Source organism: Lissotriton vulgaris, unplaced genomic scaffold (genome assembly GCF_964263255.1).
Source record: "Lissotriton vulgaris unplaced genomic scaffold, aLisVul1.2 SCAFFOLD_567, whole genome shotgun sequence".
Classification (NCBI taxonomy): domain Eukaryota; kingdom Metazoa; phylum Chordata; class Amphibia; order Caudata; family Salamandridae; genus Lissotriton; species Lissotriton vulgaris.
The window spans coordinates 732,931-759,008 of NW_028249115.1; positions in this window are offsets into that span (position 1 = coordinate 732,931).

A 26,078-nucleotide genomic window follows, 5' to 3' on the forward strand; every position below is an offset into this window, starting at 1 on the left:
GCTTGGGCATTTAACGCGCACACACACAGACACACACACTCACACGTATGCACACACAGAAGCCTCACAAAAAGGTAAACAAGCACATGGCAAGAAAGGAGGAGGCTTGGAGGGCAAAGAGGAAAAAGCTGATTAACAAACTCACTGGTTTCATAAAATGGTGGATGAGCATATGGTAAGGACGGATGGGGCATGGAGGACAAAGAGACAATGGCGCCCTAACACACACACACATTAGTTTCATAAGATGGTGGATGAACAAATAGCAAGGAGGGAGAAATGTACAGAGGACAAAGAAAAAATATCAGTCTGCTATAGAGCCCCTCCCTCCCCACCAACGAACACAGGAAGAATTTAGAGCAAGTGTTGTACAAATATATATCCAAAATATGCCAGTGCTATTTCACAGGCCGGCAGACCACCAATAAAGCAGTAGCAAGAAAGTAAACAATCAATTACATGTCTGTGTGCCCTGCAAGGGACCTACACACCATCTAGGGCCACACAGCAATATGAAAAACGTCAGAAAATCTATTAAAACTAAATTTGAAAAGTCCTAGACAACAATTATTGCAGCCAAAAATGCACATTAGTCATTCATCTCACTCATGCACACATAAATATAGTCTCTCACACACAAACACACTAAAAAGTGGACAAGTGCATGTGAGAAGGAGGCTGAGAATAACAGGTAATGGCTAAACTTGGAAACCTGAGCCACCAAGAGACACTTGCGGGCAAAAGCTCTAAATGTAGTTTCAACTCAAGGCATTCCACCCAGGGCTCTAACATATTTCTAGCACAGCAGAAGTGCAAGTGTTAAAAAGTCACTAATATAACTCAGAAGTACATCTATGGCCTACAGCAGACAAGGCCCTAAACACTAAAGCACATCACTCGAACAGCAAATCTGGAGAAGGAAAAATGGAAAATAGGGAATATAGTCCCGTGCCTTCACAACCTTAAAAAGTCAATTGCCCATGTATTCTTGTATCATACTCTCCTCATTGGACTGCCTTGCATCTTCATATCAGATCCCAGGGCTTTCACGAAAATAGATGGAACACTAGTGGTACCTTCATTCTCTCGAACACCAGTCCATTAAAAAGAGGAATTTTGTGAAGAACTGAACTTGAATTATCCTAGAAATGCAAAAAATTCAAAGGTGGACAATGCAGCAGAGCTTGCAGGCACGTTATAAGTGATTCCGTCCTGTATTCAAATCCAAAATTAAAAGGGATAAAAAAAGAACAGGGTGGACCTTCAGGACAGTAAATACTGTTGCCTTTATCTCAATGGCACTTCTCTTGAAATACAAAAATGATTTTGTGTTAAAAGTTTTTCCAAAATAGTGTTCTGAAATTAAGAAAAATCCATTGTAAATTAATTTGATTCAATGATCAGTGCCTGGTGACAAAAAAAGGACACGCCCCATTGCCACTCGTAGTCTTTAGCCTTATAGTACTTTTTGTTAGTTTCAACAATTCACGTTTTCCTCAAAATAAATCTTGTTTACACACAACATGGTCTAACGCTGGCTTAGTCACTATCATATACTAGTGGTCTCCTGTACAGAGTTCAATCCAGGCTGAAATCCGGGGGCCGAGGACGAGTAAGGAAATTGATATTCCCAATCAGACTGCAACCGAGACCACCCACAAGTATTGATCTATTTCCTGGTGCAAGTCTCTGGAGCAGGTGGAAATTTAGCTGTGTATTCACAAGAACGTGTGATAACTACCGCAAGAGTAGCATAACGCAACTTTCAACATCACAGCATTTCGCGCGAAAATAACTGTGACAATGTGGAATTCACAACGCGGCGATAGCATGCGATAGACTGCCGAAACCGCGGACGATGTCCGCAATGCAACCACCTCGATGGAGACAAAAACACAAACCACAACACCAAAAAACCTACGATGGGCCAAAGAGCGATAAGGAAATCAGCAATAAGCAGCGCCAGGCCTGCAACCCAACCCTGGCAGGCAGGGAAAATCACCATAAAAGTACAAAAAAAGCCCAAACGCTAACTGCCCAACAGCCAAGCACCATGGAGGCAGCCGGAGCAGGTACAGTGGACAAGCGCAACCCCACAAGCACCCCGGACAACTAGCCCGGGACCTCGGGGACTGGGAAGGGCAAGGACAAGAAGAAGAGGAAGACGAAAATAGTTCCACAGGCAAACAAGATCATAGTCATGGAGGTGATGGAACACCATCAATAATTGTTTGTCACCTCCAACGTGTCATCGGGCACCAAAAATGGAATATGGCAGGACATTGTGGACAAGGTGAATGCCGTCGGAGAGCACACAAGGACAATGGATGAGGTCAAGAGGCAATGGACTGACATCAAGCGGAGGACCAAGGAGAAACTCTTCACCAACCAAAAGGCAGCAATGCAGACTGAGGGTGGGGGCCAAACACCACAGCTCAAGCTGGATGACATGGAGGAGTTGGTGTCGACAGTCATCAGTGTGGAGACTGTGGCCGGAATCGGGGGATCGGACACTGATCCACACAAGACAACTGCAACAGGGTGAGTGACCGCCGGGTACCGGAGAGAAGGGTCGAGAAGGACACAATGGCACACATACACAATCAAGCAGAGCACAGTGCACACCCACAATGACTCTGGGTCCTCGCCCAGATCTGCAGACTGTCACAATGTACAATGCCATACTGTCTGAATGTCAACATGTACCATGCGGGTACGTAAATGTGAATACATTGTAATACACCATCTCCCCTTCACATCATAGGGGCACCGTCAACCACCCCTGCAGAGCAGTCCCAGCCACTCTTCACTAATGATGAGGAGGACAACACCAGCATTGACACCCAAAATATCCAAGACATCATTGACCTCATCCGCCACTCACCTCCAAGATCAGGCCAGCCCAGCTACATCAAGGAGACCCCACCCAGCACCCAGCAAGAGGCACCCACAGCACGGTACTCCCCCAAGACCCCCAGGAACAACACATGGCCTTCCAACGCAGTGTGCTGGAGTGCCTTGACGCCATCCTTTGGGTGTGTAAGCCTTCTCCATGGTCTCCAACGAGCCCTGACTGACATCGCTGGAGTCATGACGTGAAGAGAAGAACACCTGTCCGCTCAGAGTGGCTCCAGCAATACCAGCCATTACCTCGCACACATGCAGTGGCTCATGGAGGACATGTTGCGGATGGAGGCGGAAAGGATGGCAGCCACTGCTGCACATCAGCGGAATGAACCTAGGATCTACCATTCGCTGCAGATCCTCATCATTGAATTGCTGCCACAAGGCGTGGCGATGATGAATACTGCTGCCCCTACATCATCCTCATCTCCGCCCCCTGGTGTGTCTCAGCCTCCCAGTGTGGCAGGCCTAACCACTCTGGCTCCAGATGTTACAGTAGCACACAGTGCGGCAGACAATCCACCTCTGGCCCCTGATGTGTCAGTGGGACAGAGTGCGGCCGTCAATCCACCTCCGGCCCCTGATGTGTCAGTGGCACAGAGTGCCGCAGCCGGTACAGCAACACTCATGGGTGGGGCAGAGCAGACATATGGGATGAGGACGTGGATGTGCCTGTGATCAGAAGGACTCAGTGGCATTCATTTCCGCCACCTGGCCTGTTTCTGCTTGGTCCCGCACATGGCCTGATGACCTTCCACTGACCCCCGATTTAATCAGATGCACTCACCTTGGACAACGACATGCCTACCACATCCTGTTTGATGACCAATAACATGGCGACCAGACCTCAGACTGTACCCTTCCTCTTCCGCAGTACTTGTCATCCCTGAATGAACTCTGGCTGGCCCCCCACGGGCCCATATTGTGTAGTGTGTTCGGCATTGCTCTGTACCGCTCCAGTTGCAGATCTGCACTGGATGTGCAATAAACATCCAGTGACGTACTGCTGTGTCATGTCTTTCATCATTCATAAATGGAGGAACATCCTTTACAACGCAGATTTTACTCCGCAAGGCTTTCACAACGCGTCCGTTACAATGCAAGTCGTAACCACGACTTGCGCTGGAGGGCGCTAGAGGATTAAGAATAGTATATTTACTATTCCAACACCTTCCCTAGTGTCCACGGGGACTGGTGTTAGAATAGTAAATTATACTATTCACAATCTGCGCCCCCAACGCAAGTCGTGGTAACGACTTGCGTTGTAAGGGACGCGTTGTGAAAGCACGCGTTGGTATAGTACGCATCGTAACGTCGTACATCCATGTATGTATGTGTGGATGAATGTAGGCACAGTGATTTGCCTTGCGTCAATGATGCTCATCCTGTGGGATGCCAGTCAGAGCGTGCTACAAAGAAATTTGTGTTACGGGTCCAGTGGACATCACAACAGGGACACATGCATCAGCCACTTCCTTGTCCGGACAAGCACTGAACCACGCCCAGTGCTCACAAGTCATTTTTGCAAGCCCTGCGCTGTTCCATCTTACGGCAAGCCAAACCACTCTGCTAACGCTCCAAGGGGGGGCCCCATTGCTACTCATCGCAGGTGTACTCACTAGTGGTGTGCAGGTCACTGGTCTAGTTGTCAGCATGTCACAGCCACTCCCTGAGGGCAAGTGTGCACGCACACCACACCCATCCGGCACAGGCGTCACAGGCCATGTGACCCCGCAAATATAATGCCAACCTTATTTACACCTCTGAGGAGTATAAGTTAATAACTACGCAAAACATCTTCTGGTCCGTACCAGTACAAACACCTTCAACTGTAAAACACCAGGATTTAATTGGTCAAAAAACAGTTATGGACCTGGAACATCTAGGTCTAAGAATATTAAATGGAAGAACACAAGACTACAGGCCTCCATCTTGTACATATCAAGGCATTAATACTCAGTCAATAATAGATTTTACAATTTTGACTTTACCCTTACTGAACCAAGTGAGGAAATTCATGATTAAGTTTACAACACAAAGTGATAATTCATATCAGCATCTGGAAATAATAACACATTTTAATGAGCATCAGGCAGCCCCCACAAGGATAGGTAATCTATCTAAAACTAATTTGAAGCGAAGGAGATGCTCGGTTGATAATCTATTGGAGATTTCGAAGTTAGCAAAGGAGGTATTAGAATTTAACATACCTACAGAAAACAAGCAAGTAGAAAACTGGGCAACTTTTACTACAGAGTTTATGAGGCTCGCACCTATACAGGTGCATGTAAAACAGGAAAAAGCAAGGAGTCTGTGAAACTGTCAAACAAAGCACTAACATTAAGGAAAGAAATTAGGAAGGCGGTCAGAAAGAATAGTATAAATAATGATGTAGCTTCCTGTAATACTATGAAAAACTCTTAAAAGAATATATCAGAAACAAATTTGGATGGATCAAAAATCGAACCAGGAGAAGTTCTGGACAAAGCTTCTTTTCTGCGCAAAACAATATAACAATCAAGAATTTTGGAAAATAATAAATGGAATATCAGGACCCTCCCAAACTATAAATAGCGTATGTATGATGGAGTCGGACTGGGTAAGCTACTTGAGTAGCATTTTTAAAAAAGATACAGGTGGAGAAAATAAAAATAGTCATATTGACTTGGAATAAATGTAAATGTAAATGTTTTTGTACTTGTATAGCGTACAGCTACCCGCAGTGGGTTTCCAGGCACTTGTACGAATACCGCAAGGGAACCCTTCCTGGTTTTCCCTGTGAAGTGTCCACTCCTGAACACCCCCACAGTGCAGACCAGGCATCCCTCGCGTTGTGGGGGCCGTTGTGGAGACTAAGCAAGCTATTGCCCAGAGTTGCAGCGAGGGACCCATGATCAGAATAGGCACTGAGGCGAGAATATCCGGTCAGGGGAATTAATGAGCCCGTAACCAGCCGGGCCAGGGATCGATACCTGGTCCCTGGCCAGATCTCTGCATCAAGGTCTGCCTGCTCTAACCATTAAGCCACACTTCTCCACATCTAAGTCACCAGATACATCCAAGGATCAGTTTAAAATTAGGGATTACTAAATAACGCCAGCTTGCCAGGTAGCTGATAGGATAATGAAATTTATAATATCAGGTCGAACGGATGGGGCCACAGGGCCTAATTGAATACCGCAGGCCATTTTTTCAAGTGATTATGAATACTGGGGGATCCCGTTGTCAGGACTATTTATGGGGGGAAAATTATTGAATAATGTGCCGGCAAGTTGGAAAGGTGAAATAATCAACCTAATATGCAAGGGCAAAGACAGATCGGATGCTGGAAATTATAGGCTCATAGCTCTAATGGATGTGGAGGAGAAATATTACGCTTAATTATTCTTGGAGGACCTAGTAGAATGGTCTAATAAAAATAAGTTGATTCCTATGAACCAAACCGGATTTCGCAAGGGGTTCAGTACAACAACTAATACATGCTTTGACCTTGATTGCAGAAAGATGTAAACGTTTGAATTTTAAATTACAGCTCTGTTTTATTGATTTTAAAGCAGTGTTCGACAGCATAGATCGAGGTCTATTGTGTTGTAAAATGAAAATGGGTCTCCCAGAATTACTATTGCGTGCCATTATTCAATTGTATACTGGAACTTGGATACAAATAAAAATTGCAGCTGTTACAAGAATTTCAAGGGCAATGCACACAGTAATAGAGCTAAAGCTAGCCCCCCATTTATTTAATCATTTTATGGCAGATCTCTCTATAAAATTAAACGAGACAAATTCTCATCCACCTTGTCTGGGTCCATTGCTGATAACACATCTTTGTTATACGGATGATTTAGTTCTAATCAGTCTGACAAAAGTGGGCTTACAAAGATCATTAAATGAGCTAGCTACACTTGCAAGGATCAATGCTTTGGAAATCAACATAAAGGAAACGAAAAAGATGACTATTGCAAAGCGGGCAGGATGCAAATTCCCTGTCAGGCTGGGATAAATAACATTAGGGGTAGTTAATAACTACAAATAACTAAGGCTGTACATTAATGATCGTTTACATTTCCAAAAATATAAACAATATTTGGAAACAAAAGGTAATGGTCCAGAGTGTCTTACACACTGCCGCCCGCCTTGTACTAAAATTACCGCGTAAATCCTCCATCTCTTCAGCCCTAAAGACCTTACATTGGCTTCCCCTGCACAAGAGAATACTCTTCAAGATTCTCACTGTTGCCTTCCGTGCCTTTAACAAAACAGGTCCCATCTATCTCACCAGACGCTTCCCACACTACAACCCGAGTCGAGCCCTCCGATCTTCACAAGAAAATTTCATGACCTTCACCAAGTTCAATTTGAAGTCCAAGGGCGGAAAAACCCTGAGCACCCTGGCTATCAGAGCCTGGAACAGTATGCCCAGACACCTCAGACTCCAGACACTCGAGAAGCCTTTTAGAAAGCTTCTCAAAACATGGATTTTTAATCTCTCCGACGATTGGACTAAAGCTTCCATCTAGCCTCCCCCCTAACACTCTGTGACCTGGTTCAAGGACTTTCAAGCGCCATGATGCTCCCTCCGGAGCGAACACCGCGCTCTACAAATACCCCTCCAAATATCCAAATATCCAAATATATGCATTTTGTGCCATTTCAAAAAAGCTAAAAAGTCCATCTTTATAGCCTCTGTTAGATGTAATGGCTGCCAAATTGATGCTGACAGTGGAGTACGCAAAAATTGTTATACACAGAACAGATGCTAAACTGTTGGATAAGATTCAAGTGGGAGCACACAAAAGGGTTTTTAAGTTACCACAGAACGTGTCACCAGCACAGGTGAGGTTGGGATTTGGCCTTATTCATCAAGGAAATGGGAGAATCTATGCATATGTCAAAAGCTGGAATAAAATCTGGTTGAGTCAAGCCAACGTCTTACACGATGCCTTGTGGCGAGTCCAGGAAGATCAGCACTCCACTTATGGCAAGTTTTTGAAATTGGCCATGGAAGAAACAAAGTCTGCGGAACTCTGGGCACAGTCCCCCTCTTTTCCTGTTTTTCGTAAAGTGGTAAACAAAATGTCGATACTACACACATTAAAAGAGGATAAAAATCATTTTGCAAAGAGGTCTCATGCCTAGATGGTAATACAGTCCTATCTAAAATTACGTCCGGCAGAATATCTGAGTACAACATATTCATACTACCTAAAACGGAAACTCATGGCAACCAGGTTTGGGCTACTAACAAGTTTAGCGGATCAGCTCAAAAGAAGACACAATGGGCCATCATCATGCACACTATGTGGCTCTGAGAAGCAAGATCTCATTCATCTTATGTGTATATGTCCTGGCCCAAGGTCAACTCGGGTGTGGTTTTTGAAAAAGGCATTTAATGTGAGAGGTATTAGGTCTTATAGAACTGCAATAATCAAGGGTTTGGACGCAATGGATCCCCATTTAAATTGTAAGGAGATGACATTTCTGATACGAAACGATCAGATAATACTGAAAATGGATAATAAAATCACCATGCCATTGATTGGGTATTGTTTTGCAAGTGTTAAAATAAAGAAAAATAAATTAAAAATGAGAAGTCCATTAGCAAAGAACAAGTATGAAGCGGTAGAAGTAAATGCATTTTTTACTCTAAAATTAGAACTGAAATAAGTAGCAATGGAATCACATCTTCCTGGCAATTATAAATTGGTATATGTATTTCGGTTTTACTAGGTTTTAAAAGGATTTTATGTTTTGTTTTTAGTTAGAAAGTCAGCAACGCTGTATGTTTTCATTTGAAATGACTTTTATATAATTCTATTTAGAAAACTTTTGCAATTTTTTTTAAGATACAGAGAATATAAGTATTTTCGAAATTGTTTGGTTTTTATTAACTGAAACAATAAAGAGTTCATTCATTCAGTTTAAGGGGCCAACGATGTCACATACCCCTCTGCCGGGGGCGAATGGATGACAGACCAGAGGCCTTGAGGCCAGCACGGGCCTACCACTACGTGGCGTTGACTGGGGTTAAACAGGGTTTGTGACACATGGTGCATTGTGGCTGGCACAGGCACCCTGCCACGAGATGGTGACTGGGGTTGAACAGGGTTTGTGGCACACGGTGCATTGCGGCCAGCACAGGCACCCCACCTCGGGACGGTGACTTTGGGTGCACTGAGTCATTGGCACCTTAAGCTGCTGAGCGGGTGTTCAGCCTGCGATGATGCCCCGTCCCGGCGGTCCGGACAGCACAGGTTTTGTATGCCTTGCTGGACCGCAGTGTGGCCCGGGATCACAGAGTTAGTGGCACCCATTGGGCTGAGCAGCTGTGGAGACTGCAATGGTATTTCCTATGCCGTGGAGTAATCAAGACCCAGAACCGGACGTGAGACCTGGTGGCCTGCGCAGCTTGGCTGTATGGTGTGGCTAGAGCAGAACGTGGTCGGACCTCCTGTCTACACACCAGTGGCGGAAGGTGAGCAGTGAGGCCCAGGTGTGCAGGTGTGTGTACTGTGCCAGTCATGTATCTGGACACCGTTTCAGATGATAGCTCTGAATCTGATCTGTGACCTGGTGTACTGCTATAAATACCGGTAAGTGGTTGGAAACACAATGGTGACAGCAGGTGAGCAATGTGGCCTGGGTAAACAGGGGCATCACTCTCTCTCTCTCTCTCTCTCTCTCTCTCCCCTACTCCTCTTCTCTCTCTCTCTCTCTCTCCCCCTCTTTTCTTCTCTCGCCCTTTTTTCTTCTCTCTCTATCTCTCTCTACCCCTCTCTTCTTCTCTCTCTCGCCCCATCTCTTCTTATCTCTCTCCCCGCTCTCTTCTTCTCTCTCTCCCCTTCTCTTTTTCTCTCTCTCTCTCCCTCTCTTCTCTCTCTCTCTCTCCCCCCTCTCTTCTTCTCTCTCTTTCCTTCACTCTCTGTCTGTCCTTTGATGTGCGCAGACACACCTTCTCATCATGTTTTTTGTCTTACAGGCTGTGACCAACGAATTGTCCCGAAGGGAGCCGCCATGTGTCTTCATTTCATTTCAGTGTTCATTTCAATAAAGTTTTATTGGTTGCTTCGAAAGTGAATGTGTGATGCTCATTTCTGTGATGACACATGCATGTCACCAGTTGTGATTGTGCAACATCAGGCGGATTATTTTGTACATGTTTAGGTGTAGTTTATGTGGCATGTCTTTAGTCGAGGGGTGCCAGGGAGGGGTGGTCCAGGGTGTGGTATTGGTGGGTGTTGTGGACTTCTTAGGTGTCTGTGCTGCATTGTCAGTTGCTCCATAGCATCTGTTTGTCTTCAGGTGTGGCTCTGGGCTGTGCTCCCTTTTGAGGTGCAGGCTGTGGTCCGACTTTACTCCAGGTCAGGTTAATTTCCTGCTGCTAACGCACCTTATACTGTGATTTGTGTTCTTATCGCCGATCTGGCTGGTCATTGAGAATGTTGAGGTGTTGTGTTGTCGCAGCTTTTAGCACGGGAACGCCTACTCTGCATCTCATTAGTGATAGTTGCATGGGTCCTCTGTGGCGATGTTTTTTGCGGCTGCTATCACTGGTAAACTGGTGCTGTGGGCTGTTAAGAACAGCTTGTGAATGGGGAGGTACATTTATCACGACTTTGCCTGCGATAAAGTGCCGTTAATTTGGTGATAGCTCCTTGTGACAATGCCCCTTGGTCTTATACTTAGCTTCTGACTCTTCTTCCTTTCCAATATCTTCATCAGGAGTGTGTAAAATCAGGTAATTTTGTTATGTAACATTTTGGGAAAATTATTCGAGATGCAGATTGCTGGTATCTGTTGTGAAATGTTCTCAGAATGCTATAGTACTGACAGAAAAGTCACACAAGTTACTGGCAGCATGAAGAAATTGTCTCTTGAGCAAAACCTTTTCTTCCTGCACCAGTCCCTCACGCGCAAAAACCCCACAGACTGTGCAACATGAATTTTCAGGTAGTTTGGGGAATTTCAAGTAACACAACATGAACAAATATTGCCAACCTCACCATTCCAAGTAAAATTTGCAAAGGCCAATTCTGTTTCAGGATTGATGCACCGTTTTTTTGCTTACAAGCACATTTTTGGAGGGATCTGATACCAATCGTAGAAGCAAATGGATGTATCACTCACAAGATGCCAACAACAAGACATAGGGAATATGCAGATCAGCAGCTACAACAGCTTCTGGCACAAGAAGGATGATGCTGGAGTTTTGCACAATTTGGTGGCAAGGATGGCAACACACCAGAACATAAAGGTAACAACATGATATTATTTCTAATTCTTCAAAGGTTCCTTCTCTTGTGTTGATATGAAGATGAGAAGTGGTAATGCGACGTGCTTCACAAATGGTCTGGGGAGGCGTTCTAGGACAAACAAAATGCAGTGAATCCGGCTCCTTCAAGATCAATAAGAGATTCAGCACAGTGCCTGATGTCATGAGCTGTTTCCATTAAAAGCTTGAGATTGGCCTCTCACAGATCAATAGCACTTTTACCAGATCCTGGAACATCTTCTGACAGCCCTGCCCGGTTGCTGTAACAAACAAGAGCTGCTAACTTTAGCAGGGAATAGCTTCTGATGTGTACAGAATGATAAATGGATTGAATTAACTGTTAACAACACATTTTTCTTAGCAAATATTCGGAACCTCTTTCCAATTTCCTGATAATCGCCATACTGCCTCACAACTTGGAAAACGTTTACTGCACGAAATCCTTACTTTAAAAAACTAGAGCTGTAGTTCATTTTGATTTAATCGCCAACACCATGCAAAAATGTTTTTTTTCCTGCTGTTTCGATTTTATACTTCATTTAAGGCTTCTGCTTTCGATTTACATTTGGAGACTCAATTTATTTGGAAAAGTATAACTACATGCCATCATTTCCTCGCTACCTCATACAAATGGCCAAACGCACTAATTTCAGATGTTGAGTTAGGAGACAAAGTGACAAACTTAACTATAGAAACAGACTACAGACTTGTGTTAAATCATAAATGTACTGATACAAAATTGATACACAGTGACAGGTTAAGAGCCTCATTTAATGGAAAGCGGTAATAGGCCATTTACCAAATATTGTCCAATACCTCGTGTTTCAGCATCTCAGTTTCCCCACTCTGCTGTGTTTCTATATCAGAAACACCAGGAGATTCACACAACCGCCGACAGACATGGAGTCGTACAGCCCACCCTTTTTAGGGTTTGTAGAAAACTCAGGGCCTTTCAGGGACATTGGATTTGAAAATCAACTTAAAAACGCTGGCATGGCCACTTATATGGAAAACTTCTGCCACCATTTGAGCACACGTCATCCAGGGGCAGACCCTAACCAGACCCGTAGCCAACTCTCGATTTGCCATACTGGCTGCGGATGGACCAGTGGAAGTGGTGCCTCGCCGCCCCATTCACTTGTCTTCCACCTGCTAAACTCTAAAGGAAGCCCAAAGGTTTGTGTGTTCCTACACTATACAGTTATTGCTAAAAATACTGGAATAAATAATTTAAATGGTGCAAATCTATCAACCCTACTGTTATCAATGGGCCGGATATTTGCACTGAGAGTATTAAGAAAGCATGAAATGCCTCATGTACTTTTCATAATGTCATATCTAGACATTGGTTCTCAAAAATCTACAGTAGAAGTAGACAGACGAGTCCTCATTTGCGGCTGAGCACAGTTTGGTGAGCTTCTTTCATGAATGGAATAACCAAAGAGTCTCTTATTTCTCTGCTATGGAAAATACATATCCGAGTCTGCTATGTTTGGCCTTCCATGTTGATAATGCTGAATCCTAGAAGTAATGCTACACATCATCATGATAAAGTCAATTCCTGAGGGTCGGGTTTATACTCGGCTACATCATCTGTTTAGATGCTGTCATATTACAAATTCTTTAAACATGTACAGAGAGACTGGGCTTTGGATCAGCCCACTGTAGTCACTGGCTTTTGTGTGTTTTCAATGTGCATTGGCAGTCTGTTCAATTAATTAGCCCCATTCCGAGATTCATGATGTTGTATCCCAAGAAGTTCTGTCATGTGGTCACACTATGCCTAGTTAAGCATTGCCATTTCATATGCTCATTTTCTTCAGTTGCCTTCCCTCTCTGAGCACAATGACATTTGACACACATTTATTTGCATGCAGAATAATATTCTTCAGACTGTTACACTACCACTTCATAGGCAATCTATCTAAACACCTTGAGCAGTCTGTACAAGAGCTAGGTTCATAACACAGAAAGCTGTTATTTGTTTTAGTTGCTCGGTGACAGAGCTATCACAATAGAAACAACAATGGTGGCCTGACTGGGACTTCAAGATGTCAACATAGATGATGGTATTACATATACACTATGTATCCTTTGTTTAAACAGAAGAGCATTTAGCTGTCATAGAGTGGCCACATTGGGTGGGACCCGATGATGAAGTATGCCACCAACTAGGTTGGTGGTTGAGGGTCTTCATAAAAAACAATTTGTTTTTCTCCCAGACATGAACATCTAGCTTCTACCATATAGCTAGTTCTCATTGATATTTACTTATGATACAGGGGAAGCGAACTAGTCCTCATTTTTCCTCCCTCTCTCGCTTGATTATATTGAGATAATTTGGGAGCCAGACGTGGGAAAATACAAATTAAGAGTAATTCTAAAAAGGATAATTTGAAGCAAGCATCAGATTCTTCCTCTAAGACGAAGTGGGTTAATAAGAGACATAAAGAAAAGACTAAATCATGGGGCGGATCTCCTCAATACGAGGCCTCTGAAAAGCGCTGTAACGTGCATCATCATGATAATATTTAAACCCTTGACAGGTGTAAGGATACTGATACACGTTCATCTTGTTCCTTTCCATGGATGTCCCATCTTGAGGCCAAATGAGGATAGCACTACCACATGTGCTTTTGTGCTGTGAACGCATGATACAGTCCTTTGCTGCACTCTTAATCCAAGAAGTGAATGACCATTGGTTCTTGTCCATTCTGCTGTGTGGCTACACTGTGTGCAGCCTGTTGTCAGCTGTCCGCTGTGCACTTTCAAGTGGGCCCTGGACTTAGGCTCGGGGTTGGTACTGGTTCAATCTCTGGACCTTGCCCTACTGATCGGTACCCTAACGGCTCACTTGTACCGTTGTCCTTTGCACTTGCCATTGCTCCTAAACACGTATTATAATCCCTCATAGGATACTTGGGCTCCTGGTGATCTGGATCCTGGCTCGTCTTCTGCAGAGTCAGCACAGGGTATTCCTTCCTTGGTGCATGCTGAGGGGGACAGACTGGAACACATTTGCTCTATGGACCTACTGTGCTGGGTGCCTCTAGGAACATTGTTTGCAGTTGATGGGAACAGCAGTGTTTTGTCTACTCCCTGAAACACAGAAACAATCTGGCAGCTTCAAGTTGTGGGAACTTTTTAATTTGGACACAAATGTAATATCCCAAATTGCTTTAAATTTACACTGCTTTTTAACTTAAAAAAAACGATTTTTTGCTTTTACATTTTTTAAAATTTGGCTTACTGTATGCTTTTATCATCAAAACTGCATAGTTCCCTTTTATAATGTTATGGTTTTATGCTAGTACCTCTATGTTTAGTATTGTTTTTAGACTACTTTTAGTTGTCTCACATCCAAGGAGTGGGTGTCACATGGTTGCACTAGACCCGGTTAAGAAGCGCCATTTTCTATGCTCACGTTATTAAGTTGCCTTCGCTCCCTAAACGCAATGAAATTTGACACACATTTATTTGTGTGCACATACAGGATAATATGATTTAAACTAAGTTTTGCTTCACTACCACTTCATAGGCACTCTATCAAAACACCTTGAACATTCTATACAAGGGCTAAGTTATTTTATACTATATTTTATAGTATATTTTTTCAAGAGAGCTGGCAAAAACATGTATACACAAAGTTTCCCGCCTATTACCAAACACTTTACCATACCCATAAGCTTTGCTATTGCATTAATAAGAAAAGTAAGACCTTTTGGCTTTGAACCTGCTTCAGTGAGGGCCGGTAATTTTAGGAGGAAGCGGGCGGACAGGACACACATGCACACATACACATCCATGCATTCACACATACGCTTGCATACACACACATCCATTCACAACACTCATTACCAAATATTTGAAACATACACACACGCATCAAACATTTATTAAAAACAAAAATGTAATTTACCTGCAGATCTGCCTCCGAGGTCCCATGAGGGTTGGGACTGCTGCCTTTCCTCACTGGCTGACGAGGAAAGACAGCAGCCTCTTTGTCATCACAGAGTGGGATGGGGTCAGCGAGACTGCTGACCCCACCCCACTTCGTGACAAAGTATCAATGATTGACACGTGACCCTGGGCGCTTCAGGGCTTAACACTGAAGCAAGGCCGGACTGGCCAGCCGGGCAAGCGGGCAATCCCCAGGAAGGCTGGACCCTAGAAGCCGGTTTTGGTTCCCAGGAGGCCGGTTTCACTCGACGGAAGTGGTGATGAGTTACGCAGCCCTGCAGCAACATTCACACACGCTGGTGAATTAAAGAAAGCTGCCTGCACACACCTAAAAGACGATGAGTTACGATGTACCTGCGGGTGTTTTTTTCATGAGAGGAGCAGCCGGCATTGGGTTGAAGTGTATTTTCCTTTATTTTTTAAGAGAAGCATTTCTCTTCTCTGCGTCTTTTTGGTGCGTGCAGGCAGCTTTGTTTATTTCACCAGCGTGTGTGAACGTTTGACAGCAACTGTAAAGGAAAACATTTTGCTTAGATTGGGAACGACCGGCTTTAGAGAGAAATGTTTGCATGTGTTGTAACATTTGTCTTTAGCTTGTGCTCCTTCTGCCGAGCCGAGATTTGATACTGTGGAACCTGTACCCTTGTTAATCCGTTAAAATACCCACACTTCAAGTCCCAGAATGCAATGTAAAATCGTGGCCTGAATCAAAGAGTTATGCAAGTATCTGAAAAACAAACATTGCAGCTTTGCGCAATGTGTGTACCTGATGATTTTTTGTTTATTCTGGAGGAATCATTAGTAGATAATAAATGTTCTGCTTGGATTTAGAGATGTACTGTAAGGGGATGACTGACTTGGTGTAAATAGGGGCTGAATTTATCATTTTTGCCTGGGCTGCTTGAAGTTCCCAGTCCGACCCTGCACTGAAGTGTCCAGGTGTGAGGCATTGAGTGACACTACCCCTTGTCACAGAAGGGGAGAGCCTCATGGACCTTTTCTGAGCTGAGGAGGTCACGCCCACAGGTGCTGTGACATCTACAGACCAGCAAAGTTTAGCTTAGGCAGCGAGGATACTGCGCATTTACCACATATCTAGCTCCTGGCTGCCAGACATGAAAGCAGTGGTGTAACACAGGCCCCGCAGCCCCTGCGGAGCAGGGGGGCCCCAAGCTGCAGAGGGCCCAGTTAGCACAGTAATCAGGCCAGAGAGCTCCTCCATGTACTTTGCAGGGGGTCCTCAAGTTTTGTTATTTCACTGCCTGAAACAAGTGTGTCGTTCAGGCCAACCTATGCTCAGACTGACAGACACTTTTCCTGAGGGCAAAGGTGAGATGGCGTGGCCCGTCAGCCCCAATGAACCGCCGCAGCTGCAATGCGTGTTCTAAATAGTCGATGGCAATGTCCTGCTATGGCTTTAAATGAAAGCAGTTAGGAAATGGTTTGTGTGTGCAAAACGAACTCTAGTATGAGGTAGGTCAATGTTAACTAGTCATGTAAGCTCTATTAAAGGCTGAAATTCAAAAATATATATAAAATATATAACATACCATAGCAACTCGGACAGAATACTAGTGCATGACATTGTCCGTAGGGGCATGCATAGATAACCTTCCTGGGCATAAATGAACACAATACCTCCCCTCACCAAAAAGTGGCATTCGTCATGTGCCCATGTGTAAACACAGCAGAAATTGTGCCTCACTCACGGATTGGTGCATTGGCAGTTTGCCAGTGCTGAGACCGATGGCATATAAATCTTCACTTGTTTTTTGATAAAGACAAGATGAAGCATTAATGCTCTTGCAAACACGAGCAACGACATTATGAAAGTAGACATTTCCAATACGCGCCTTCTTTCATTAACTTACATTTAAATACAATTAGCATGGCAGGCGGGCCTTTTCTGCATGCCTTGCAAGTTAATAGAGAACAACCTTGAGCAACCGAATGGTGCATTTTCTAATTAAATCATGTTACTTGCTAGGTCATTTCTCATGATTCTGAAAGACAATCCTTTGTCTACTTATATCTTTTGTTTGTTTTGCCAAACCGGCCACTTATGTCCGTTTAGAAGCAGAATGTTCAATAAAAAAATAATACATATGTAGAGTTGAGTGATGTTGTTGGTGTGGAAGAGCGATAATAATTATGGGCTAAGGGCTAGTGAGGTAGAAGCGATGGGAGTATAAATGGTATAATTGTGTAATTGTTTGCACTATTGAGTGTATTAACTTTCCTAGCATTTATATAGGCGATTAGATATGACATCTGTGAAAAACATTTTTCCTTGTTCAAAATATGGTCAAGCAGTTATTGTCCTTGTCTTCATAGTGACCCCTTACAATGGGAGCGAGAACTGGGGCAAGGATAGATCTCTTGCAAGGCACTATCTGTTGATAAACAGTTCACTACTGGCAGTTCATGAAGCTGCATTCATATTAATATATTTAAAAGATTCACTAACCCTAAGGTAAGTTGGCTGTCATTTGCTGTTCTGTGTTTTTATCATGAAAAAGTATCACACTGCAGGCTACATGGGTGAAAAGCACTAGGGTATGCACCTGGGAGGATCCTCACTAGGGTACAGAGAAGTGGTAAAAGGCTCTTGAGAGAGAGCGGAATATTTGTTGGGGTGGATGGTTGAACACCTCAAGTAATAAGATCATTATTCTTGTTAGGGGCAGTAAAGGTTTGAGTCATTTAAACCCTTGGTAGCTATGCCACAGAGCAGACAAGCTTAACTTAGGAAAACGTGTAAAGTATTATGAAGTACAAAAAGAGTTAAAAACAATACAATACAATCGACACTCTAATTTATAGAAATATAGAGCAATTTAGTTAACAAAACGACCCAAAAATTACATTATTCCAATAAAGGGAACTGGAGATATAAATTGTTAATGCTTTAAATAAAAAATAAATTCGCAACAAAAAGTGCTAAGCCTCAACTGCAGTCGTCTGTTTGTGCTTGACCAGGACCTAGAGGTGATTTAAGACCACCTGCAATGGAGCACAGGTCAGCTTCAGAAACCAGGCTCAACCCTCAATGGGGCAAGACAGCAGGCCTTGCCTGAGAAGGGCTCACAAGGCCAGATATCTGCTAAGCAAGGCCCAGATGAAGCAGTTGAATTGTGGTGGGAAAGGTCAGAGCAGAAGAAATTGAAAATGTGCTCCCAAGCAAGGTCCCTCACAGGCTGGATACATTGGTACCGTCGCCTGGTGAAGATTTCTACTTTCGAAGCAGAATAAGGCTGCAATATATAGCTGAACAGAGTTCCACAAGGCTGGATACCCTCTCCACCATGTCCCCCTGAAATGGATGTGGTGCTGAGGAAAACCTCTGACTGGGAGCAACCTGAATGTTTGCAACACACTTTCGTCAGCAGATTTGTTCTGTGCTTCTGGAGGTCTTTGGAGCCAAAACGTTTCTAATCCCCAAGTTTCTCAGGATGTTAGGACAATTACACTTTGACCCAGCCAAGGGACCCAGGACCTCAGGAACAGCACTGTGGGGTGGAGGGGGGAGGGGAGGGTTAATACTGCAGCTTGTTATGTCACTATAGCTTAACAAGAGGGCAGTCAATTGACCTTGGAGTCCACTTCTTTGTCCTGGACTGCCACATTTATCCCTGTCACTAGCCTCTGGGTGGGGGTGACTCCCTAACCAGTAGGGAAACAGTACCCAGGGGTAACCCTGCCCACATTTGCAGCAGTTACTGTGTGCCCTCCCCCCCTGCACAAAATCCCACAGTGCCCTTCTCTGCCCAAATCCAACATGCCAAAACCCTTTTCCTTGTGTGCAGTGCCTTTGTGTCCACCACAGAGGTATAGCCAGGGACACAAGCAACTCCTTCTCTGTGGATACTTCAAATTAGTTCTGGGAGAAAATCTCATCCCACTGAGATTAGAGCTTGCCCTGACTTGAGAAACAATGCCTTGCATTTTGTTGCTAACATTTGCCTGGGACATGTTATCTCCTTCAAGTTAAAATAACTCAGCCCAGATGGTCATCCTACTAGAGGAATGCAATCGCCTCCTCACCCTAAATCGTTGTACTGCTGTAGAAGAAGTTTTTACACCTCATCAAGGGGTCTATCCAGGTGTTAGATGACAGCTGAAACTCATGTAATTGGGTATCAGAGGTTCTAGGCAGGGAAAAGGTAACTTTCTAAAAGTACATTTTCCAAAATAGTCATTACAAAGCTGAATCCAACAGATAATATTACAAAAAGTCCAAGAATTAAATGTGTGCTTCCTAGTCCAAAATAATATTATTAAATGTAACAATTTACCCCAATGCTTTCCTATCGAACAGCCTACCCTGATTCAGTGAAAATAGCTTTTGGGGCAATTCACAGTAAAGACTTGTTTAACATTATGCTTTTACATGTTATACTTTTTTAAATGCCATTCACTCGACCCTATTGGTAATGGCACACTTAGGGGTGACATAATAATATTTAAAAGGAAGATTTTGACCTGTTAAAAGGGTTTATTTGGCAGGTTTCATTGCAGTTTTAAAACTGCACAGCCAGGCTTCAATGGTAGTCCTGCAGTCATGTTCGCACTGTCACTGTAGTGGGTGGCACAGTGGGTGCCTTAGCCCACTAATGACATTTAACTTACAGGCCCTGAGTACACTCTGTATCATTTAATAGGACTTATGGGTAGTTAAAATATGCCAATTAGGAGTTTAGCAAATTTCGATATGTTTTAGGGGTCAAAGCACATGCACTGGGGACTGGTTAGCAGAATCCCAGTACACAGTGTCAAAAACAGCAGCATCAGTCCAAAAACCATTGAGGTGAGCATGCAAAAAGAAGCATTTTACAACAACAGTAATAGTTGGCAAATAAATTATTTCTTTTAAAAATGATATTTGGTGAATGCTTAAAAACTGAAAGGTCAAAAAGCCTGCTAAGGAGGCATAACCACTGTGTATCTCTTCAACTAATTCATAAAACACTAGGCCTTCACAAATCTATGAGTTGCTTTCTTCTCTATTTGTGTACATGCACAGTTACGCATTAGTGATATGTGAAAAATAGTGAAATTCAATATCGTTCAAATTCCTTTTTCTTTCTTGTAAAGGTCCGGCATATTTTGGGGTTTGGAAGTATGCATGTTATTTACACTTGTAGTGTGCACTGTCTTGTAGCAAGCACTACAGGTGCTTCTAGCGTAGGCTTCGTGGATACTGGCAGTTTTGGTGTCTAAAATGTTTGGAGGGCTTTGGCAGAAGAATTTATACATAGGAAGGGCACACTAGACTTGACTGACAACTTCAATCCTAGTAGCATTTCATAGATACCAACATGTTGTGAAAAAAATGGATTTCCATAAAGGTAAGTTCGCTTGCATCTAAGGTCTGGTTAAAGACAGCCATAATTTGGATAGTGAGCCCAATACACCTACGTAGCTAAAGGTCTCTCAGTTCCTATCTGCATTCCTCAGCTCCTTCCTTCCTTTCACTTTTTCTCCTCCCTCGATGCTCTTTCCCACATCCCTGGAATTTATCCTTATGTTCTTCCAGCCTTTTACTATACCCTTTCTACCCCATCACCAAAGCTTATTTTGACTTATTTCTGTTTACCCTCTTAGCTTCCTTTTTAGCCTACACTTATTATATGTTTAAATCTTCCATCTCCATTTATCCACATCATATTTCGACCTCTCGATTCCTATCCACCTCCTTCCTTAATGTGTGTCATTCATATTTTTAGGTCTACACTCGAGAAGGCGGGCATGTGCTGTCTCGAACTGAGACATGCTGTATCTGCTGTTGTGGGCTTCAACCTGCCCACAGGCTTGTCATTTGGTGGCCCCCCACACTGCTCCATTATTGCATGCGTCATGCCTCTTCCTGACTTTAGCTGCCCGAGCACTGTGACCATTTTATATTGTTTCAGGACTACCTTTTTATTCCTGCACTTCTTTCCTGGCCCCGTCAAACTCACTTGGGCTCTCCTCTTCCCCTGCTGTTTCGACAGCCTCTTCCGCAGATGGTGTGTACCTGCCGGCCCCTCTCTGAATACAGCCTCCTTGACAAGCAAGTGGGACTCAGGCTTCTTCGCAATCAGCACCAAATACCTCCTAAAATCGTGGAGCAGCAGTGAGTACATGCAGGGTGGGGTGGCCGGAGTAAGGGGGTATGGTGCAGGGGCATGGGGAGCACATGTGTCAGGGAATTATGCGTTCCTAGGATGTGCCTGGGAGCAAGCATTGTGTTTTACTTCCCTTGGTCCTTTCCTGAAGAGCCAAGATGTTCATGCTTTTAAATGTCCTTCATTAAGTCAAAGCCCTGTACTGATATTAGTGCAAACATTGTTTTATTGCAGACTGAAAGTCCTGCACTTCCTGCCTGATTTTTATCTGGTGGCCTTAGTCTTCATATGTATACATCCCTACATATGTCGGCTCCAGGCTGTGATAGGCATGTTCATGCGCTTTTTGTGATCTGGGTAACAAGGGTAACAAAAAAGAGCCATACTGCAAACACCTATGTCCAACCGACTTTGTGGGCACTGCTAATTTAAGCACTGTGATAGGGTACTTATTTCTGGCCCACTCTCCTAGCCCTTCTCTAGTGTGGTATTTCACCCCAGATGTCATGTCATCAAATCCAGGCCTCCTGATATACCTACATAAACAAATTGTTGTTAAGAGATTTTCATTTTTGATTAATGTGTTTGGATATTTACAGAAGTAATTTAGCTTGCGTAGATTTTGCTGATCCAGGCTGAATTTTTCTGGCCGACATTTTAAAAAATGGCAGGTATGTTGCAGTGATGATGTTATATATCAGGAATCATGAGGCCTATATACTTCATTGTGTTGTGAAAACATAGGTTGTTGGGGTCAAGTAGTCTTATAGAAACAGAAAATGACTTCTTAGAGCAACCCTTTGGCCATTTTCGAAAATTGCAGCTATAATAGAGGAAGAAGAGACATATATAGAAATTAAACAAATAACTATGGTTTATAACGGTGTATACTTTCATTGTTTATGATCTGAATGTGGGAAAAACATGTTTATCAGTGTTGTTTTAGACACAATTTCATAGTTCAGTTTTATTTATTTGCTTCAGCAATCGCTCATGGTACATTTGCAGAATGTGGCATATTTGAGAAGAGCATATCGACAGGGGTATCTTTTTGTAGTATAGGTTTAGCAAGTACCGATACGTGTAAGTTTTGTTGGTAGAGGCATAAGAAATTTTAGCACACCATCAATATCTCCCTAACGAAAATTCACTCTGGTCTTTCTCTACATATGAATGTACATTTACACATCTTTTGATCAAGTAGAAAGCTCCTAATGTGTCCACGCACAGAATATGATATCGGTGTGTCAAATGTGTGACTATCAGAACTCGTTTTCCACACACACACAATGTATTTTTTTGCATCGTTAAAGTCCAATTCTTATTCTGTCTCAGCAAATCCTTTTGGAAACTTCACAGGTTCGGCAGTTAAAGCCCAAAGCTTAGTTCCAATTTTGCTCATAGTGTCATCAACCGTAATAATATGTGCCTTAATAAGAACACTGGGTATCTTTGGGTCAAGTTTCTTGTGCAGAATATGAAGCGGGATTACGTGATCTTTCTCTTCTCGCCTGTTCCAGAATGTATCAATAACACTGACAATCCTTGACTTATGAACATTGCAACAAATCTAAATAGCACAATAATAAAATCGGTGTCATTTGACAGTACAGTGACTCGATTGGAACCATTTCTAACAGCCCACTCAACATGTGTCACAACACAAAGGTCAGCTTCCTCCAATTTGCTACTACGTTCTTGAGCAATATGACCCATACCTTTTTTGAATATATTTCTGTAGGCACCAACTTCTTATTGACAATCATTCAACTTGCAATAATTGAAATTTAGTATTCACTAAAGCATCAGCAATGTTTTGGCAAGTTAAAATCTCCAAGTTCATCATGTTCGATATTAATAACCAGAATTTATCAAGTTGCACATGTATAAGTGTTGAATTTTTGATGCAGGCAAGGTCAATTGTTCCACTGACATTCGTCTAATTCTCTCACATTCTTCGATAGTTCAAGATACCTATCAAAGACAATGTGCAGTTCTTGCAAGGTGCACCCTGACCTTGATATCTGTAGAACAGTCTGAACAACTTCCCTGAAGTTTTAGATGGATGAAATCTTGACCATTCCCAACTGTGACAAATAATCACCAAACATCAGCAGTTTTAAAGGAGGACACCTTGTTGAATTGAAATTCTTCAGGGGTAAGTTTTCTTTTGAGCTCTTCACTGTGCTTCACTGGTTTGGTTACAGCATCTCGATCAAATAATGCATTTGTTGGAAGAAGATCATGCAACAGAATGTCCTTTATAAATTCACCCCTTTCTTTTGCTACATCCATCTCTCCATGTGCTTACGAACATTGTTTTTTGTAACCTGTTATGTAGTGGCTGGTATGAAAAAAGGCATCTGAATTGATATCACCAGGGAGAGAACAACATGTGGAAGGCACAACAATCAATTAAAAAGTACAAAATTTTGTTTTTTATTAAGTATATATACTCCGAATAAAAACATTCAAATACAAAAACAAATACATTCAACCTATTCTAATCATAAAAAACAATAATCTACACACAAGGTAAAATTGTCAATAACATAATTAATTGTAAGTTCATAAAACAGTGGCAAACAAATATAATCTTCGACGCGCGTTTCGGCGTATTAACAAGAACGCCTTCTTCAGGAGCCACATATAAAATCTGAAAGACATATATGAAGCAAATTAAAATCATCATTAAGAAAGACCTACTCGCCTCTCAACAAAACTTATTGCATATACATCACAATATTATAAACTGCCTTACATATTGAAGAGACTCCCTACTTGTGTAGCCAAACTATAGAGCTACAAAAGGTACAAACTATAATTTATTATATTTGAGCAGTGGTGTAATTATACATGTCAAGGTCTTATAAGATGGTAGGACCTTTAACTCAGTTCTATTGTCTAATGTAAGTCATGGTACTTGAGGGGCATGATATTCAAGGCCGGCTATCTATAACAATATCTAGGCACAAGAACGGGGTGTCGTTATTGCAAATGAAAATATATATCCTAGGGGACACTACTAACAGGCCACCCTGGTTGATGTGAAGGAGGGTAACCTTAAGTCTAATCATTCAGAATTCTTGGTGTTTACTAAGTATTCTCAAGGATGTTATTATTTAGAGCATGATTATTGACACACAGTCCTTACCAAAAAGTTGAAAATACTCTGTAGTTCCAAGTGATGGCTGGAACACAGGAGAATGAAACTCCTAATTAAAGCGTCGAAGTTTAGCTTTGGTGATTATGTCAAACAGCTTTTTCTCTTTCAATACAAATCTCTCCTGCTTCAGTTCTGTGTAAAGCTTCGATCCATATTCAGAGCATCTTGTTGATGTGTGTTTATATCATTATCCAAATATTGTTCGGTCATGAAGTTGTTTAGTCACAAAAGCTCAGTAATTTCAAGGAGGTTTCCTTTCTGCTGTATGAAATGAAGGCTGTCAACATTTTTATCAAAAAGTTCCCCTCTCTTTCCCACTAGTTCATGGTGAAGGACAGGTGCACGATGTTCCATTAATTTTGAATTTATCATCTTTCTAAAAACATTGCAAATAAAAAAGGACTTCATGGTGAACTAGCTGCCATTAAGCAACATATTTACTTTTACGTGTCTGACCAGCAATTCCCTTGGAGCTTTTCTGTGATCTCTGGATCGTCTGTTCCAGTTTCATATCTGGTGCCATAAGCATTGAACCTTCCCTCTCTGTTTTTCACCACAAAATGTCTTTGGAGGGATTTTCTGTAGAGGTATGGTTTTTCTCCTCTAGTTTCTTCACTCTCTCCAAATACCAGAAACCATATCTGAGGTAGTTTATGCAATTGAATTCGTGAAACACAGTAATCCATCACTGCACAGTCTTCATGTGCAGCTCCCAATCACCTTCCTGTCAGCATGTACCAAGTTTTTCATTAGAGCTTTCATGTGTAAAATATTTCCACAGTACTAGCAAAGTTTAGATTTTTCTTTGCATTCTTTGACAAACTCCATGAACTTGGTTTCAGGTTTTCTGGTTCTTAACTGAGTGTATTGAATATTGCCTGGCTTTTCATTAGGTCTTTTGAATGAAGTGCAAGCTGTGCCTTGTTCACTTATGAGAAAATGTATGCAAAACCTAATTTTTTCATTGTTCCAGAAAGTATTCTAATCTAATGTTTCTATAGCCTCTGATGTGATAAGCAAACCTTGCAAAGAAGAAAGATAATGAGTTCCACTCAATACTGACTGGACATTCTTGCTTCCAAACATTTCAGCCTCAATAAGTGCACTGTCTATGCCACATCAACTGAGATAACTTCCTGCTCACCCCAACACAAGGCTTGTCATGTGGAAAATGCCCCTCATTGGATAAAGATCATCTAATTCTACTGGAATGCACATACAAATGTCAGCTAAAATATGAAAAACACCTTTTGCAGAAAATTGGCAGGATTGGCTTGTCTTCAAGCTGAACACTCACATTTTGGTAATTCTTTAGAGCTGTGTATACTCTTGTGTAGTTTGTGACTGGAGATGGTGTTACAGGTAAAAACCCAACCTTCTTCAGTGGGACAGTATTTTGGGAGATCAGAGCATGAATTTCAGCCCACGTAAACACTGGCTTTTCTTCATCCTAGAATCTGCACCAAATAAGCCATATGATACATTTAGTTAAATCAATCTTGTGGACCGTAGTATCAGGTAGAAGAAAATCCATGTCCTCAACCACGTTGATACTTTCTGGTAGACTGAGATGTACTGATGGCTTGTAGTGATTTCGCACATGTTGGCAAAGCATGTAGGTTATAATTTTGCAGCTTTATTTGTTTATGCCTACAGCTGACACATATTG